At 46.6% G+C, this 16,412-nt stretch overlaps 1 long non-coding RNA gene and 1 pseudogene across 1 annotated transcript in view; one reads left to right on the forward strand and one right to left on the reverse strand.

The window, feature by feature from the left end:
* LOC137638264 (uncharacterized) overlaps positions 1-16,412 on the forward strand; it is a 466,810-nt gene that overhangs the window by 270,210 nt on the left and 180,188 nt on the right. The gene's annotated exons all lie outside the window — the stretch shown is intronic.
* Positions 15,397-16,412, reverse strand: part of LOC137638258 (ATP-dependent DNA helicase DDX11-like) — a 138,711-nt pseudogene continuing 137,695 nt past the window's right edge.

A 16,412-nucleotide genomic window follows, 5' to 3' on the forward strand; every position in this document is an offset into this window, starting at 1 on the left:
GTCTACTTGGAGACCCGGAACCTGTTGGCAGGTCCAGTTAAATGACTTTTTGGCCAAGGACCATTCCGACTCCCGAGGAGGTGTCCTTGGTAGAACATCCTCAACCACATTTCTTACTCCTGCCAGGTGAACAGCTGACAGGTGACAAAGGTTCCCTGTTGCCATTGAAAAGATAGCTACCATCACTTAATTTACGTGACTTGATTTGGAACCTCCCCTGTTAATGCAGTGGACTATCACTTGGCAGTCTAGAATTAGACTAATATGTTGTTTCTGTGATGGAAAAAGACAGAGTCAAGAACATTTCCTTGACTTTTAAGATATTGATGTGTAGTTGTCGGAGTGCCACTGTCCACAACCCCTGGACCTATTCGTATTGGGAATAGCCTCCTTAAACGCTTAGGGAGTCATCTAAAGGGACCACCAATGTTGTCGCTGGGAATCGTAAAGGTACCAAGTTTGTTAGGGTTTTGACCTTCGTCCATTGTTGAAGTTTTTTCCCATAGTGTAGGTGGAACCCGAGAAATTTTGTCTCGATATTTCTCGTTATCTTTGGACCACCAAACTCCATTGATGTCTTCTAGATTGACTCTCAGTAATGTGTCTGTTACTGAGGGAAACTGGAGTAAACCTAGGATTCTTTCTTGGTTTCTCCGGGTTGTTAGTTTGTCCTTGAGAGATCCTCTTGTGTTTCTTACTATCTCTATCCTCTTCTGTGGTGGAATCGATCGCTTGTGTGTGGTCAGGATCCATTAAAGACCTAACCACTGGAAGCACGTTGGTGGAGAAAAACGGGACTTTTTGAAATTTATTTGGAAACCTAAGTATTCCAGAAATTTTATTACTTTGCCCGACGCCTTGTGGCATTCCTTGACGCTGTTGGCCCAGATAAACCAACCGTCTAGGTAAGCCACTAACTGTATTCCTTGAGTCCTCATCTCTTGGACTACTGTCTCCTCTAACCTAATGAATAACTTGGTCGCTATGTTGAGTCCGAATGGCATCACTTTGAAGGTGTAAGCCCGTTTGCCTAGCTTGAGTCCTAGGAAAGGACGAAAAAGCCTTGCTATTGGAACATGAAAATAAACACCTGTAAGATCTACAGTATAGAGGTGGTGACGGCCCCACGGGGACAAAAGGTCCTCACCTGTGAGACGGACAGCATATGGAACTAGTTGCATTGAATATATGCATTCAAATAGGACAGATCTAGGTTACTCTTTGTTTGTACGAGTTTTTCTTAGAGACACTGAACAAACGTGCTTGAAATTTTTAAGCATATTAGCTCTTTATTGCTTTCTTCAGAAGATCTCCTGTGTAAAGTGTTAAGTCTGCCGTTGGAATCTGATAAAAACTGGTTGGTGGAGGGGGCTTTTTTCATCCATCTCCACCCCAGAACTTTCATTACGACGCTGTATGCCAATTGCTAAACCCCCAATGGCTCCGAAAGAGGTACAGCCTTCCTCCTACCTGGGGAGTCCTCTATGCAAGAAGGCTCCCCTAGCTCTACTACCTCTCTCATGCGTATTATATCCGTGAAACACTTCCTGTGTTTCGAAGGAAGGATGATACGCCGGAGACGCAATAAATGGAGTAGTGGCTATCGGTTGTTGGGGTGGTTGGCTTACCCACACATATTGATTTTGTGGCTGGGTTCTTGAGGTGGAAGGCTGGCTCACCTGGGATGCTGGCATTGCCTGTAGAACATCCTGAGCCTGTGGCCTTTGGAAGGACTGTGACTTCCTTGGTCATCTCCTGCCTCGTGATTGCTGTCTGGTGGGCTCAAATTTTCTTTTTGGAATTAGACCCCACTGGACTCTGAGGCTTTGGTTGACTCCAGTTGCTTCTCCGAGTTTACCACGTCCTCCGGGAAGAAGTCCGCTCCCAAGATCGAGGCCTTAAGTCAGCAGATATCAAACATGATAAAAGTATATATATATATAAAATAAACTAAAGAAATTAAATTTCGCCGTGACACCCAGCCGAGAATAGCGTGCTTAATCTAAAGGAAATAATACGAAATAGCATTCAAAACACATGTTACGCCTCTGTTATGAAAAAATAGACTTTATTATGAGTTCCCAGCACATGGGATACCCACCGGGGTGGGGAGCGTAAGCAAGAAGTGACAAGCAGACTAGAAACAACCATCGAAGTCCGTAGACTCTGGAATGCATGAAATTAAATGAATTAAACCTAATGACAGGAAGGGCGAAAATAGATACCATTGTGGCGCCGGAAAACATGCGTAAATCCAATGCAAAAACCCAATGCTACGTAAGCAATGTAGCGCCGGCAGAAATGCGTCGCTAAAAACAAATGCTATGTATTAACTCTAACATAAACTATCATCTCCGTCGCAGCCCCTCTCCCTCACGAACCAACCATCCATAAAATTACGTTAACAAATATAGGATATAGTAAGGTATCAGAACAGAGTAGGATGCCTGAATCCGATCAAAGAGAGATAACTACCATTAGTAGATACGATTCACAAAATATCGCGGCCCTCCGGGACGGGAGGAATTAATAACACGGATGGATAACCTGAGACATAAACTGTAATCTGCGTCCCAGCCCCTCTCTCTCTCTCTCTCTCTCTCGAACCAACCATCCATAACTTTATGTAACAAATACAGTATAGGATAAAGTAAGGTATCAGAACAGAGTAGGTTGTCTGAATCCGATAAAAGAAACATAACTACCATTAGTAGACTCGATTCACAAAATATCACGGCCCTCCGGGACGGGAAGAATAATAACACAGGTGGATAACTTGAGAGAGAGAGAGAGAGAGGGGGGGGGGGGGGGGGGCTAGGCGAGGCGCATACGCTACTCGCGATGACGCAATGAGCGAAAGAGCCATTCCCCACCCTGGATGACTTCTAATTCTCTAAAAGCACGTGACCTAAGCCTACCCCCCTATGTAGGGAGTGGCAAGAGGCGTAAAGGGGGAGAGGACACCCAGGGGGAGGAGACTGGCTCAAAATCAGGTGACCACTGTGATGGGGGGGGGGAGGAAGACCTGATGCGAAGCACGCAAACAAAAACAACATATAATGGCAGTCGTTACACAATGAAAAACAATAAAAAATGAAATTCAATAAATAGGCTAAATCTGCATATTGAGAAAATGGGAGAAAAAGGAACACGGCATAAAAGGAATAATAGCAAAACCTTACAATTTCGGGTAGTTGCCGACTTGGAGAGGAAACTATACCATTTTAAACAAAAACTAGTCCTCCAAAATCGGGTAAAATACTGATCTCGACAGGCAGGACTAAAATTAATAAAAACGCGTTCCGATTCCCCGTAAAAACTGAAAAAAAAAAAACCAAGACTTCTCGCATGAAAGGCTACCGACCAAAGCCGCTAACTAACACTGTACAAATAGCCTAAATAAAATATAAAATCATGCCAAAATGACAAATTCGTAGATAATTTCTATTTTTCCTAACTATACAAACCTTAGCTATTTACATGGGGTAATTACTTCGGCGTAGCTGAACGACGAGCCATAAAAGTTTTAATGAGGGTTTCCTACCCCACCACTAGTTAGCGGGGGTAGGGAGGGGTAGTTAGTTACCCCCCCCTCACACACACCGGTGAAAGGCTCACTTTACTTAGAGGTAGGACTTATCTTGGGGGACAGGGCTGGTGAGCACATGACTGTAAATAGCTAAGGTTTGTATAGTTAGGAAAAATACAAATTATCTACGAATTTGTCATTTGTTCCGTAACTGAAATACAAACCACGCTATTTACATGGGGTGACTTAACCCTTAGGAAGGGTGGTAAGTACCCTGCCATACTGGCTTTGGCTTGCCCGGGGACCCCGAACCCGAGTTTGAATGAACTCATGGGTTGAGGGGGCCCTGCTCCTCGCAGGCAGTTGTGAGACTGCTGTGGCCTACGTAAGCTGTGTGTGTGAAGGTGAGCAGTGACTCGTCCTAGGGAGTTGACCTGGAGTTCTTCAGATGGAAATCTAGGCTAAGACTCTCCCAATACCACCTCATCAGGGTATGGGGACATGACAGTATTACAACTTAATACTAGGAACACAAGGGAGCATGGTTTACCTGCAGAGGTTCGTGGTCAGCTGTGCAAAGGAACCAGGATGCTGTTTTTCTCCAAGGGAGGAGAGGATGAAGAAAAGAAAGGGGCCAGACAGATCTTTTCATTAACACAGACTAAAACTGGGTAACAATGCCCTCAACCTTCTGCTACTTGTCCAATAAGGAGCCTGAGGTTAGACCAGCTGTTGTGCAGCCACCACAGGGCCGATAGAGAACGTATCGAGCCTCCTGTGTGTCACGTCTTGCAGGTTGTGGGCCGTGAAGGAGGTCTGACGCTTCCACACCCCAGCTTGCAGGACCTGCGTCACCGAAAAGTTCTTCTTGAAGGCCAGGGACGTAGCCACGCCCCTGACGTCATGTGCCCTAGGGCGACGTGACGGAGGAGGGTCAAGATTCAAGGCCAGAGGAATTACCTTGCGAATCCAGGCCGAGATGGTATTCTTGGTGACCCTCCTCTTCGTCTCCCCGGTGCTCACGAACAAGGCTTGCACCTGGGGGCGGACTGCAGCTGTTCTTTTAAGATACAACCTCAGACTCCTGACTGGGCACAGTAGGAGATGGTCTGGGTCATCTGTTACAGAACGGAGACTCGAAACCTGGAAGGAGTCGAACCTTGGGTCCGGCACTCCCGGGTTCTGAGTCTTGGCAACAAAATCAGGGACGAAGCTGAACGTTACCTCCCCCCCATCCCCTTGAATGGGCGACGTCATAGGAGAGACCATGAAGTTCGCCGACTCGCTTGGCTGAGGCCAAAGCTAGCAGGAACACCATCTTCCAGGTAAGGTGGCGATCAGAAGCCTGGCGTAATGGTTCGTAGGGAGGTCTCTTAAGAGACCTGAGAACTCGAACCACGTTCCAAGGAGGAAGTCTCACTTCCGACTGAGGGCAGGTAAGTTCGTAACTCCGTATGAGGAGAGACAGTTCCATCGAGGAGGAAATGTCCATTCCTTTGAGCCTAAAGGCAAGACTTAAGGCTGAGCGATAGCCTTTCACTGCCGAGACTGAAAGGCGCATTTCTTCCCGCAGATAAACGAGGAACTCCGCTATTGCTGGTAAAGTGGCATCGAGGGGAGAGATACCCCTTCCACGGCAACCAACCACAGAAAACTCGCCACTTCGCCTGGTAGACTCCTGCGGATGACTTGCGCAGGTGGCCAGACATCCTGTTCGCAACTTGGTGCGAAAATCCTCTCTCTGTAAGGAGATGCTGGATAGTCTCCAGGCGTGAAGTCGAAGCAAAGCTACGGCTTTGTGGTAGATGTTGGAGTGTGGTTGTTTGAGTAGCTCGTGACGTGGAGGGAGCTCCCTCGGGATCTCCGTGAGGAGCTGCAGAAGGTCTGGGAACCACTCTGCATGATGCCATAGCGGAGCTATCAAGGTCATCGAGAGATTGACCGATGTTCTGGTCTTGTTGAGTACCCTCCTCATCAGACAGAACGGGGTAAAGGCATACACATCGACGTTGTCCCACCGTTGTTGGAAGGCATCCTGCCAGAGAGCCTTGGGGTCCGGGACTGGGGAGCAGTACAGCGGGAGCTTGGTGTTCAGCGCCGTAGCTAACAGATCCACCATCGGGGAACCCCACAAAGTCAGGACTTTGTTGGCTATCTGAGGATCCAAAGACCACTCGGTACTCACTATCTGCGTCGCTCTGCTCAGACTGTCGGCGAGCACATTCCTTTTTTCCTGGAATGAAGCGAGCCGCTAGTGAGATCGAGTGGACTTCGGACCATCTCAGGATCTCTACTGCAAGATGGAATAGCTGTTCCAAAAAGGTACCTCCCTGCTTGTTGCTATAAGCCACGACTGTGGTGTTGTCGCTCATCACCACCACAGAGTTGCCCGCCAGGACTTGGTGGAACTTCTGAAGTGCCAGAACACGGCCTTCATTTCTAGCAGGTTTATGTGAAGGTACTTTTCTGATTCTGACCACAGGCCTGAGGTCCTGTGGCTCAGAACGTGGGCCCCCCACCCTTTGTTTGATGCGTCCGAAAACACCATCAAATCCGGGGAAGGGATGAGAAGATCCACTCCCTTTCGTAGATTCTCGTCTGCCACCCACCAACTGAGGTCAGCCCGTTCCGCAGGTCCCATCGGGATCAAGGTGTCCGGGGAGTCGTGTCCTTGACTCCACCGAGACTTGAGTCGCCACTGGAGGGATCTCATTCTGAGGCGACTGTTGGGAACGAGACGGGTCAGGGAGGAGAGGTGGCTGAGGAGACGCAGCCACGATTGGGCTGGGAGTTTTTCTCGATTGAGGAAAGGTCTCGCAACCTTCCTCAGCCTTGCTATCCTTTCGTCTGATGGGAAGGCTTTGTGGAGATTGGTGTCTATGACCATGCCTAGATATACCAGTTTCTGAGAGGGCTGCAGGGAAGACTTCTCGAGATTTACCACGATCCCCAGATCCTGGCAAACTTCGAGGAGCTTGTCTCGGTGGCGAAGAAGGGTTGCCTCTGAGTCCGCCAGGATCAGCCAGTCGTCCAGATAACGAAGGAGACGGATGCCGATCCTGTGGGCCCACGAAGAGATGATGGTGAATACTCTGGTGAACACCTGAGGAGCTGTGGAGAGACCGAAACACAGCACCTTGAACTGGTAGATCTTGCTGTCTAGGCTGAATCTCAAGTACTTCCTTGAAGACGGATGGATTGGGATCTAGAAGTACGCGTCCTTCAGGTCCAGTGTGCACATGAAGTCTCGTGGTCTCACTGCAAGTCTGACCGTGTCTGCCGTCTCCATGCTGAATGGAGTCTGCTTGACAAACCCGTTCAGGGTCGAGAGGTCGATGACTGGTCTCCAGCCTCCAGACGCCTTTCTCACAAGAAAGAGTCGACTGTAGAAGCCTGGGGACCCGTCTACAACCTCCTGGAGAGCGTCTTTCTCCAACATGGTCTGGACTTCGGATCTGGCCCTTTGCCGATCCCATGGCAAAAGAGCTCAACGACACTGGATTCGATGTCAGGGGAGGTAGAGAGTCGGTGAACGGGACGCGATAACCTAGAGAGATCACGGAGACCGTCCAGGCATCCGCCCCGAGTTGCTGCCACCTTGTCGCGCAACTCTGTAGGCATCCCCCCACTGGTGGACATGCAGGGGTATTGCCAACCCTAGCGCTTCCGGCCTCGGCTGGTGCCTCTAGGGTTTTTGCCTCCCCTGAAGGACTTCTTGCCCCTTCTGCTCTTAGCAGGAAAGGGCTTAGACACCTTGGGCTTCGCTGCAGTGGTCGTCTTCTTTGTGTCCTTAGCCGGACGGGGCTGCTGGACTGCTGGAGGTTTGTAGGGCCTCGATGTTAGGGCCCTGTGGATGAGAGAACCCTGGTTCGATTTCCTCCACCTCTCAGCAGTGAGCTCCACGTCCTTAGGCTCAAACAGGCTCTTACCGAGCACAGAAGAGTGTCTGAGCCTACTAGCCTTTGCAATGGGTACCTTATGATGAAACCTCTCGGCCACAGCGTCCCGACGCTTGAGGATCGTATTGGCCCCCAAGCTCGAGACTTGGTGGGCCAGAAACTCAATGGTCCGTGTGCCCGAGAGAAGAAAGGTCTCCAGCACTTTCCTGGTTCTTTCTTTGGAGAGGTCCTCGGACCACACCAGGATGCCCAAAGACCCCAGCCAGATGTCGAGCCACGAAGTTGCCTGCATGGCGCACTTGGTGACCTTCTCCTGGCTCTGGATCTCAGTGGCTGAGAAGGACACGTGCCGGTTGGAGAGTCTCTCAAGAGGGACTCCCCCTGTAAGTTCTTCCACGGAGTGGTGTAAGGGAAGACTTAGACAAGACTCCTCGAGGATCTCGAAGTACCTCCTCTGATGGACTCGAGGAGGAGGGAGGAGCTTATTACCGGCACTCGATCTGCTGGAGGAGGCAAGCTCAGAGAGCTGGCCCTCGACCTTGTCTCTGGCACTCTTTATCCCTTGAGACCAGGGCAAAGCTGCACTGGCCCTAGAGGGTTTCAAAGTGCCGTAGACACGGTCCAGGACCGTGTCCTTCCCTTCACGAGATGGGACCTCAGGGTCTGGGATCCCATAAAGGTTCCTCATGAGGGTCAGGACTTGGCAGAACGCGTGTTCTGACTCCTGGTGCTCTCCTCCCGAAGGACTTGCAGCGAAGTCTCCCGTCCCCAGTGGCTCTTCCTGGGGGGACACGTGGATGTCCTCGGCGGCTCTAGACGGTTCCTGCCTGATCCTCGCTGACGATTTGGGAATCGTCTTAAGAGTCCTTAGGCTCCCTCCTGGGCGGGATACAGGACTCGAGTAGCGAAGGGGGCAGGCTCTTCTCCACCTCTGGACGAAAAGACCTCTCGGGGAGAGGCGGAGCCTCCTCCATTGGTGCGATGGGGGAGTGTTCCGGCTCATCCGACTCTCCAGAGGAGGGGTAATCCTCCTCCGCAGGGGAGGGCGAGAAGGTCTGAGGGGGAGAAGGAGCCTTGCGCAAGGATCTGCGTTGAGACAGAATAGGCCTCGGAGGAGGATCCACGGGAGAGACTCCTCTCTTCCTCTTCAGGGGGGGAGGAAGCTCCCGCTGGTTTGTGTCCCAAATCAGAGAGGGCAGGCTTAATACCCTGCACAAGGGCTCTGACTAGAGTGCCGAACCAGGGATGCTGTCTGACAGTCGCGCTGTCAGACACCCCCTCTGGAGTGAAGGGGATCGAGGGATCCCTAGGAGGAGTCGACAAACAAGGGTTCGCCAGCAGGGCTGGAAAAGAAGAGCATGTGGGCGCTGGAGATGGAACTGCGCGTCTCTCCAGACGAGCGCGACGAGTCCATAGGAACCTGTAGGCGCCTGTGCGCCAGCTTAGGTGCCCCTTGGACCGCGCGCGATGAAGCAGGAACTGGAGGGCGCCGTGGCGTTGGAGGGCGCGTGAGCGCAGGTGGCCGCTGGGGCACCGGTGGACGCGTATGTGCAGGTGAGCGCAGGATCGCCGTGTCAGGAACTGGGCGCGTATGCGCAGGTGAGCGCTGGCGCGCTACCTCAGGAACTGCTGATGGGTGCGGTGGCGCAGGTGGCCTCTGGGGCACTGATGGGCGTGTATGCGCAGGTGAGCGCTGAATCGCCGTATCAGGAACTGGGCGCGTATGCGCAGGTGAGCGCTGACGCGATACCCCAGGAACTGCTGGAGGGCGCCGAGGCGCCGAAGGGCGTGGGTGCGCAGGGGGACCCTGGCGCGTAACAGGAACGGAGGCGCGAACGCCTGAGGGTGAGCGCCGAGGCGCTAAGTCAGGAACAGCAGGAACAACAGCATGCGAGCGCTCAGGCGTTGCCTGGCGCTTGAGGGCAAGAGGCGCAGTTTTGCGCTCAAGACCCTTCAGCCCCGAAGTGCCCGGAAACTGTGCAACGGCAGTATCAGGAGGCGCGTCAAGCGCATCAGGAGCTCTGGACGTGGATGGTCTGGGCGACAGGTCACAATGTCCCGAAGTACAACCATCCTACGAAGGGGATCGCGAACGATCCCTGGAGAGGTCTAGGTTGATAGCTGGCAGGACAGGAGAACGGCGAGTCGTCTCCTCTGCAGAGGAATGTGGTGACGACAAGCCGAAGAGGCGCCTCTTAACACCCTTGTAAGGGGAAGGAAGGCCTCTACGGCAAAGGGGAGGACGACCCTTCCGCCTTATACGGCCACGAGGGGCCGTGGGATCAGCAAGCTGACCATCGATGGGCTTCCGAAGAATAGTCTCTGTTAGTGAACTTCCCCGAGAGGGTGAAACACCGGCAGGAGAGACCGTGGGACTTAGCTCCTCCCTCGAAGGATGTTCGGAGGGGGAGTCTAAGCCTTCAGCTATCTCAGCCACAGGAACGGGCGTTTGGCTAGACCCACGGGATGTTTCCGTCACCACGTCAACCACAGACAGAGGATCTATCTCCGCTGAAGTTGGCGATTGTTTGACGGCCGCACCCAGTTTGATCATGTCAAACAGAGCTTCCTTGGAGGGAGAACCCTGTAGCCCCAAGGAAGCCCAAAGCTGCAAAAGATCATTATTAGACACACATCCCTCCTCCAGGGGAGGAGGGGCAGCTGCCTCGCTACGGTAGGCAACTACCTCTCCCTCACCCCGGGATCGGTTAACAGCACTGCGATCTACGCTACCACTCGTCGGCCTCTCCCTCGAGTGGGAGCTTCGGAGGAGGAAAGGGCTACGGAAGAAGTAGTCTTGGGATTTTCTCTCTTCCGAGAAACCTCCGAAGGAGAAAGATCCCTTTTAGATTTCTTCTTGCGTCGCCGGGCAAACCTCTCCCACTGGGAGGTAGACCACTCCCTACACTCAATACATACATTAGACCTACCACACCGTTGGCCCCTACACTGAGGGCATAAGGAGTGAGGATCCGTGTCCAAGGCCGACAAGGGCGGGCAGAAAGTCCAGGGAACGTACGCATGATGAGTAATAGAGGCCAACTTCACACACACACGCTGAAAAGAGAAAGCAAACAAAATTATGGCAGTCAAAAATGAGGAGAGCGCAGACAGGTCTGTCGCCTCTCCGAGCTAAAAGTAAAGTGAACCTTTCACCGGTGTGTGTGTGTGTGTGTGTGTGGGGGGGGGTAGCTAGCTAACCCCCCCCCCCCCCCGCTAACTAGCGGTGGGGTAGGAAACCCTCGTTAAAACTTTTATGGCTCGTCGTTCAGCTACGCTGAAGTAATTACCCCATATAAATAGCGTGGTTTGTATTTCAGTTACGGAACAAACATTGAATTAGATGTCCATAACACAAAAATAAGACTACAATTAGTATAAGGAACTAATAGAAAGTCTTACAAAACAAAGAGATCCCGAGGAAGCGACACCAAAAGACCGCATACACACCCATAAGGGAGCGTCAACAAAGTGGCTGAGATAAAACCCAACAAGGTTATGAATGAACGTGTGTCGCTACCTAGAAATCCCAAACAGACAAATATAATACTCAATTTGGGAGCATAGATCTCCAAAACGCCTGACATCTTCACAAACACAAAATAACACAGAGCTACGAAAAAAACGTCCGAACATTCATGGGTGCTAACAAGGAAATAATGGGAGAAAGATAGGTGGTGGTGGTGGTGGTGGTGGGGCAGTAGCTGTAGCGAACGACACCTCGTAGTAATGGAGGATTTTGAGGAGGGAGATGTCTAATTGGAAAGGGATCTCTGGTAGTGGTATCACTTGCCCCAGTTTTAATACCGACATCTTTTATGGGTGAGCGAGCTGGATATATTCCTAACATTCCATGCAACTTTTTTCTCTGGTATATTTGAAATGGTGCTTTAAGGAGCATTTCACGTAGCAACACAGGTTGAGCCCAGTAAATGGGTTTTGACATATGGAAAAACTTATGTTTAGGAGGTACTGTGATCTCACAGTCCTACCTAGACTTATGAAGCAAGGTAGGATATATTTGAGGTCTACTCTTTTATATATATATATATATATATATATATATATATATATATATATATATATATATATATATATATATATATGTATATATATATATATATATATATGTATATATGTATATATATATATATATATATATATATATATATATATATATATATACATACATATATATATATATATATATATCCTGGAGGGTATTTAGCCTTGCATGGTGTATCGGCTCCTCCATGTTGACCAGTTTTTCCGACTTTTTACTATAGTCTATGGGTATCATCAATCACTTTGTTTATAATTCTGTACGTATTGTTTTTGTTATAATTCTTGTTAATCTAGTTTTTAAGTATGATGTCTCTTTTTTATTTCTATTAATTCTTATGCTGTCTGGAGACATTGAGCGAAATCCGGGACCAGTACGTCCTAGATTTCGTCAATGTCGTCTTCTGTATTGCAATATTCGTGGTCTTCATGCAAATATCCAAGACCTTACAGTTGCGTCCAGACAGTATGATATTCTTTTGTGCTCAGAAACTTTGGTTTCTAATATGAGGCACTCATCTGAGCTCCTTATAACTGGTTTTAGGAAGCCAATAATGTTGAAACGTGATGCCATCCCTAGGGCCAGGGGAATGGCGGTGTATATTAGGACCGAGTACCCTGCTTCTCATAAGTCCTGCTATCAATGTGGATGTCATGAGATTCAGGTAATAAAAGTTTGTGGCAGGCATAACAACTTTTATTTGTGTTCGATCTACCGGAATCCAGACATAGATGATTCTATCTTTGATTGTCTTCTTACCATTATGGCTAAGATACAAGATGATGATAGAAAGGCTTCTTTTGTCTTTGTTGGTGATTTTAATGCTCACCATAGGGAGTGGTTAAGTTCTATCTCTCCTACCGATCGCCATGGCTTAAGAGCTTTAGACTTTGCCTCTGAATCAGGCTGTGAGCAAATCATAAATGAAGCTACTCACAGGTCTGGTAATTGCTTGGACCTCGTATACACTGACTCCCCTGGCGTTATAATTAGTAAGGTTGGTTCTCCAGTCGGGACATCTGATCATGCCTTGATTTCATTATTAGTGAAGACTGAGCAGCCTGTCCCTGATATATCATATTCTTGTAAAATTTATATGAAATCCCAAGCAGACTGGAATGGGATTTTACATGATCTTTTGTGCTTGAATTGGTCACAATTATATAATAGTGTAGATCCTGTTGTCCCTTTGAATGAGAATCTAGTCAACATAATTGATAGGCGTATCCCTTCTCGTGTGCTAAGGTACCGAGTGAAGGACAAACCGTGGTTCAATGATGATTGTAGACGTGCTTATTTGGAGAAACAGGAGGCCTATCATCTTTGGAAGGGTAACAGATCAGATTTGACCTGGAACAACTATACTCAGCTTCGAGCTTTTGCTCAGAGAGTTTATGCCTCAACTGAAAAGGAGTACAATTTAACCATAAAAGAAACACTTTCTGGTACAACTCAGGAACATAAATGGTGGTCTACCCTTAAATCTGCACTCTTTGGTGTAGATGCAACAGTTCCTCCTTTACTTAAACCAGATGGCTCAGTCACTCACTTTCCAAAGGAAAAGGCAACCCTTTTGGCTGATGTTTTTGACAGTAAACAGAGTAATGAAAAACTTGAACTTCCTCATTCCTGTTTTCCTGAGGCTAAACTAACTAGTTTAGCTTTTCGATCTCGTGAGATTAAAGCTCTGTTGGTGGACCTTGATGCTTATGGAGGTGTAGACCCAAATGGTATTTTTCCTTTGTTTTTTATAAAGACAGCAGATTTCTTAGCTCCAAAGTTATCTGTTATTTTGCGCAAGTTAGCAAGAAAAGGAGCTTTTAGCACTAGTTGGAGAATTGGTAATGTTACTCCTCTATGTAAATGTGTTTATGGTAGCTCAAGTCCCACTGATTACCGCCCAATTTCCATAACTCCCTTATTATCTAAAGTTTTTGAACGTCTTCTGGCAAAACGTCTTAATAGGTTTGCTGAAGGTAATCATCTACTCCCTAGTTTGCAATTTGGTTTTCGTAAAGGCCTTGGAGCATGTGATGCCCTTCTTACAATCTCCAATGCTGTACAGAAATCCCTTGATTGTGGTCGGGAAGTTCGTATGATTGGCCTTGATTTTAGTGCTGCCTTAGACCGTGTTAATCATGAGGCCCTTGTTTTCAAACTGAAACAGTTGGGAGTGGGTGGGTCGTTTCTTAGCATTAATATTGATTTTTTAAGTAATAGATCTCAAAGAGTTGTTGTTGATGGGCACCATAGTGATTATAGGAATGTGATATCCGGTGTTCCACAGGGTAGTGTTCTTGGCCCATTACTTTTCATACTATATACACATGACATGTGGTTTGGCCTAGAAAACAAGCTTGTTGCATATGCAGATGATGCTACTCTCTTTGCATCAATTCCATCCCCTGAATGTAGATCTAGGGTTGGTGAATCCCTTAATAGAGATTTAGCTAGAATTAGTGCATGGTGCAAATTATGGGGTATGAAGTTGGATCCTAACAAAACTCAAAGTATGATTGTAAGTAGGTCAAGGACGGTGGCTCCTCAACATCCGGATCTCAGTATTGATAATGTTTCTTTAAATATGTATGACTCTTTCAAAATTTTAGGTGTGATTCTCGACAGTAAATTTACTTTTGAGAAACATATAAAGTCTGTGTCTTCTTCAATTGCACAAAAAATAGGCTTATTGAGAAAGTCTTTCAAGATTTTCGGTGATCAATCTATTCTGAAGAAGTGTTTTAATTCTTTCATTCTACCTTGTTTTGAGTATTGTTCTCCTGTCTGGTCTTCAGCTGCTGATTCTCATCTTAATTTGTTGACAGAAACTTACGGTCTATTAAATTTCTTATTCCTGATCTAGATATTAATCTCTGGCACCGTCGTTCAATTAGTTCATTATGCATGTTGCATAAGATTTTTCATAACTCTGACCATCCTTTATATTCAGATCTCCCAGGACAATTCTATCCTGTTCGTAATACTAGGCAGGCAGTTAATTCTAATAGCCAGGCCTTCTCCATCACGAGGCTCAATACTACGCAGTACTCTAGAAGTTTTATTCCAGCTGTTACCAAGTTGTGGAATGATCTTCCTAATCGGATGGTTGAATCAGTAGAACTTCAAAAGTTCAAAGTTGGAGCAAATGCTTTTTTGTTGACCAGGCGGACATGAGTCTTTTTATAGTTTATTTATGACATATTTGTTTTTGATGTTGTTAATAGTTTATATATGATATGTCTGTTTTGACGTTGTTACTTATTTCAGAATGATTTATTGTTAATTTGTTCTCTTCATTTATTTATTTCCTTATTTCCTTTCCTCACTGGGCTATTTTTCCCTGTTGGAGCCCCTGGCCTTATAGCATCTTGCTTTTCCAACTAGGGTTGTAGCTTGGATAGTAATAATAATAATAATAATATATATATATATATATATATATATATATATATATATATATATATATATATATATATATATATATAATTCTTCCAGCGGTACGCAAATGCCCAGGTGGCTAGTAAAACAATGACATACTACTAAACCCAATTTAAGCTTGGAGGTGTGACATATTTCTAGGGACTGAACCCATTAGGATTCCTTATATAAACTGAGTCCATGTTTGCACATTGATATACTGGCCCTAGGATAGGGAAGAACATATTTCTTTGGTATAAACTTTATATTGGAGTCCCTATTCTAGCCTAATAATTAAGTCTTTGTGGACTAATGTATAGAGTTCCTAAACTCTGAAGCCAGTTAAGAAGCTAATTGAATAATAGCGTCAGTTTCATTCACTATGGTAATCTTCCTCTCAACCTCCTGTTTGATAGGATGTATGTCAGTACTTCTTGAAATAATTAGAAAAAAGGTACTAGGCAGTTTAGTTTTGGAGAACACATTGAAAAAGTGCAAATTTTAATGAATAATATAGAATCTTAATCTGATCTTTTTGTGTAAATTTACAGCACATACAAATTCTGACTGTAAAAACTGGCCAAATTTTTCACACTGATTCACATGATTAGAAATCCATTTTGGTAAAGCTTGAATTGATGTGGGTCTGTTATATCGATGGTCTAGAAGAAGGATACTCGCATAATCATTTCTGAAAGAAATTTGATAGATTAAAGATTGCTAACAGAAACCAGTTAAAATTCCTATTTGTTTTGAATTAAAAGGAGGAAATTTTGGTTAAAATTAGTTTTAAAGTGGTTTGGATACCTGGCAGGAGTAACCAAGGGGTATGGGAGAAATATCAAAGCAGCAAAGAATACTAGGTATAAATAACAAAGGCTTTAGGACAACCTTATGACGGTCAATGTCAACATGAAATATAAACAGTGATTTATAGCAGGAACAATTTATTACTGAAATTTAACCACTTATAAATAATCTTAATGCCTGATGCTCATTTACTCTAAATATTAATAAAATGTAACTAATGAAGATGACCCAGTATTACTGTCCCACATACACAAATATGACAAATTCGTAGGTAATTTGTATTTTTCCTAACTATACAAACCTTAGCTATTTAATATGGGTTATTATTTTCGGCGTAGCTGAAATGATGAGCCATTAGAATTTTAACGAGGGTTTACTACCCCACCGCTAGTTAGCGGGGGGGTAGGGAGGGTAACCTGCTCCCACCCCCTCACACACACCTGTGATGAGCTCACTTTGCTTAGAGGTAGGACTTCACGGGGGATAGGGCTAGCGAGCAAGTTTGATTAAATAGCTAAGGTTTGTATAGTTAGGAAAAATACAAATTACCTACGAATTTGTCATTTGTTCCGTAATTGAAATACAAACCACGCTATTTAATATGGGTGACTCACCCCTTAGGAAGGGTGGCAAGTCCCATCCAGTACTGGCTTTTGGCTTTGCCCAGGGACTCAGTATCTGAGTGTGTCAGCAC

Source organism: Palaemon carinicauda, chromosome 3 (assembly GCF_036898095.1).
Source record: "Palaemon carinicauda isolate YSFRI2023 chromosome 3, ASM3689809v2, whole genome shotgun sequence".
Lineage (NCBI taxonomy): Eukaryota > Metazoa > Arthropoda > Malacostraca > Decapoda > Palaemonidae > Palaemon > Palaemon carinicauda.